Source organism: Haliaeetus leucocephalus, unplaced genomic scaffold (assembly GCF_000737465.1).
Source record: "Haliaeetus leucocephalus isolate CR32 unplaced genomic scaffold, Haliaeetus_leucocephalus-4.0 Scaffold306, whole genome shotgun sequence".
NCBI classification, from domain to species: domain Eukaryota; kingdom Metazoa; phylum Chordata; class Aves; order Accipitriformes; family Accipitridae; genus Haliaeetus; species Haliaeetus leucocephalus.
In genome coordinates this window covers 1,168,735-1,172,436 of record NW_010972742.1, presented here as the reverse complement: position 1 = coordinate 1,172,436, position 3,702 = coordinate 1,168,735, and the positions used below count along the sequence as shown (strand labels likewise).

Sequence of the window (3,702 nt, the reverse complement as noted above, 5' to 3'; positions counted from 1 at the left end):
ACACCCACGCAGGGAACGAGCTGCAGTGAAACCGCCCCACCAGTGCCGATCCCCGGCGGCAGGGCAGCACGGGCAGCGGCGCGGGCAGGAGCGGGGTGTTGACTCGCCCCGGCCCCGCGGCGCCAGATGCAGCCAAGGGGCTGAGGTGACGCAGCGCCATGATTCAGCTTCCAAGCCCGTGGGCTTTTTATTTTGATAACAGCCAGTGTGAGACTCGGATGGAAACTGTGTCAGAGCTGGTTCTCTCCCGTTGCCATAAATCAAAACATGTGTTTTCTCCTCACACGTACAGGCACATGCATCTGCTTTTTCCTCCTACGAGGAGTCTCCTTGCTGCAAGAGGACGATGATCGTGCCTATGTGAGTTACGCTGGAAAGTAGCTCAGTGCAATGAAGAGGCAACAAGATGGCCAGGATCCCTGCGCCGGGCGTTTTGCACACTTCTGAAAAAAACCATTTCTGCCAGGATGCTGCTGGCTGAGGGTGGGCGATTCATGGGGAGCAGCAGACATGGCCCTGCGGCCCTGCAACCCCGGGTCGGCGCCTGCCAGGAGGTGCTGCCTGCAGCACAGGCAGGGTCAGGCGCAGCCTTGGTTTGGCTTCTGCATTTTGGTATTACTGCTGCTTAAAAAAATAAATGCAATGAGCAGCAAGAGCAGCAGGGGAGAAGCGAGCATCTCCTCTGTCACCACAGAGCTGATGCTGGCTCCGACACAGCCCTGATTGCAGCCGCTGAGCTTCCCCGCACACCCCCAGCACACCAGCCACCGCTGCCTCCGGCTCCCGGGGGCTCCCACCCGGCCCCCCACCGCAGCCGGGGCCTGCGCGCTCCCAACCCCTGCGCTGGCCGGGGAGCGGAGCTGCTGCCACCCCTATCCGAGCAGCTCCAGCATCTCTCAGTGCAGGCACAAAACACCGAGAAGGGATGACCACACCAAATGGCAGGAGACACCCCACACCGCAAGCCCCTCGGTTTCGGTCGGCCAGAGCAGCCCCAGTCGCTGCAGACGGGTGGTGGAAGAGCCCAGGTCAGCCCACCGCAGCCAACGGGCGCCGACCCCACGCCGCAGAGCTGCTGCCGCCCACTGTGGGCTCAACGAGATGCAGAAAGACCGTCCTGCAATGGAATTACTAATTGCAAAACTATTTGGGAGGAAAAGAAAGGTTTAAATTTTTCAGCCTGACCATAGCTGACCAAAAAAAAAAACCACCCAAAAACGCTGCTTCAGAGAGGACATTTCTGTGCTGAAATTATACAGAGACCTAGCTAAGAGACTTCACTAATTTACTTCAGATGGGAACATTGTAAACTGACTTTGTGCCAGCTAGTTTATATAAACGCACAAACAAAAGAACTGTATTAATTTTTTATTTAGAAGTAAAGATCATTCCTGTAAATTGAATTACTTTGAACAATGTGCTATGTAAACAGTCGTACTTGCTGAACGGTATCAAACGAGGGGCAGGCTTACCAAGCTAATAGCACGTGGTAATCGCTGCTCCCCGCTTGAATCACAGCTTGCTGCGGGAGGGGGGGGGAACACAGCATGGGGACAGGCATGTCCCGATGCCTCTGGGACAGAGGGGAAACTGAGGCACAGGGCACCGCACGGGAAAGATCACATGTCCCCATCACACACCAGCTGGGATCTGGGGGAGACACCCAGGTGGCCCCAGACCCACATCACGGTGTCCCCCTGGGGCCAGGCGGGACCCCCAGGTTGGTGGCAGTTCCCAGGGAGCAGGGCAGGGGCTGCTGAGGGTGCAGGGGCTCGGGGGGCCGCAGCAGCCAGCGCAGGCAGGGGCTGACACCACTGTCCCCTGCAGAGCCACGGCACAAGCAGCGCCCGGCGAGAGGCTGAGGCTCGGCAGCCAGATGCGAGCACGGGGACTGCGCAGGCTGCGGCACCGGCAACCGCCGATGCTGTGCCTGTGGCTCTCGGCCAACACCTGCCTCCAGCACCATCCACAGCGATCAGGTTTTACAGAAACCACGCTGAGCTGGGGCTGGGCACGGGCACTCGCTGTCAAACCAACAGAGACCATCACCGCAAGCAACACAGGAACGGGGAGAGAAACGCCTGCAGGCAGGCTGCCCTGACCTGTCGGCACTGGAAATAACGGCTCAAAAATAAAATAGACTTTAGTTCACCAAGCTCACGGGGCAGTGAGAGTCCAAAGAGCCCTGTCTGCTCAGGGTGGCAGAGCACCAGGCGAGGGGTACCCCATGGCTCCTGCCACCCGCCTGGCAGGGACAGGGACGGGGCCACACTGCAGCAGGAGACGCAGAGCCGGAGACTTTCTCCGAGCCCAGCACTGCAACACAGGCCGGGGCATCACCAACATCTGCCGGAGCCATCGGCTCAGGCCCTGTGCGTAGTTTGTGGTCGGTTGAGCGGATGCTGCCGGCTCTCCGCAACGGTTTGCTCTGGGAGATGGAAACTGCCAACGACATTACCGGGAAAGACTCATCCCAGAGAGACTCATTCCAGAGACACTCATCCCGCCTCCCCCAGGGGCGGCCGCAACATCTGGGGCACGGGAAGAGCAGAGGCGGGAGGACGCCCTGGTGCGTCCTGGCTCTCATACGTCGCTCGTACCCGGGTGCCGCAGCTCCCTGAGCCCTGCTGTCCATCCCTGCCTGCGGGGACGGGGCAAGGGACGCCCAGCGCCCAGGGCCACCCACAGCTCCAAACATTCCTGTCACCTCACGAGTCCTCTCTGTAGGAAGCCCCTAACACAGCCCCCAGAGTCAGCTGCGGCTTCCAGAAATCACCCCAAATTGCACAGCTGCAGCGGGTTGCTGCAGCGAGTCCATCTCCACGCCGAGCCACGGCAGTGCTCGAGCAGGAGCATCGTCCCAGTGGGGCACGATGGCGAGGGGTGATGGAGGTCACCTGGGCCGTAGCTGAGCTGTGGATGCCGCCTCACCCGCTGGTCTCTTGCTGTCCCAGCCCCCAGGGACACACGCTGGGACTGGTGACCCCGCGATCGTGTGCCTAAGGGCTGCCCAGCGAGGCAGGGAGCCACGGGGTCCCAGCGGGGTGTTGTGGGAATCACACTGGGATCACACCGGGCCTCCCTGTGACCAGAGCTGCGGGAGCTTGGCCGTGAGCGGCCCTCGCATTGCCCGAGAACACAACGTCCTGCTCAATGAGCTCCAATTTTAATTTGGTCCTCCTCGAAGTGCTGGAACCCTGGATGCCAAACGCAATTATTTGACAAGACACAGGAAACAGCAGCATTTGCTTAAGAACACACACAAGGCCGCGGAGCTGCGGCAGCACCAGCACTTACGCAGCCCCTCATGCGAGTGGGGAAGGGAAGGTCGGACAGACCAGGCCTGAACACGGCCCCCCAGCCCAGGCTGCCCGCGAACAGCCCCGGCTCCCGGGGAATTAGCGCTGGTGGGATAAAAGCCGCCGTGTGCTCCAAGGCAGAGCGCATCCCGCCGCCCCTTCCCGTCCGCCTTGGCTCCAAAGACCCGCACGCATCAAGATAGGTTTTCTGCTTTGCTCTTAAAAAAAAGAACCCCCACACTTCATCTGCAGTAAATAATAAATAAAAAAAATTAAAATAAAAAAAAACCCAAAAATATCAAAAAACACCATCTCAAGAGTCAGGTTTGTCCTTTGCCGAGTGCCGGGTCCCGGCTGTCCCGGGCTCACCAGGCTGCGGGCTGGGATGCTCCCGGGAGCCGGG

The 3,702-nt window shown here is 59.9% G+C and overlaps 1 protein-coding gene across 1 annotated transcript in view; it reads right to left on the bottom strand.

The window, feature by feature from the left end:
* The window catches only part of LHX6 (LIM homeobox 6), a 17,034-nt gene that overhangs the window by 8,196 nt on the left and 5,136 nt on the right, over positions 1-3,702 (bottom strand). The gene's annotated exons all lie outside the window — the stretch shown is intronic.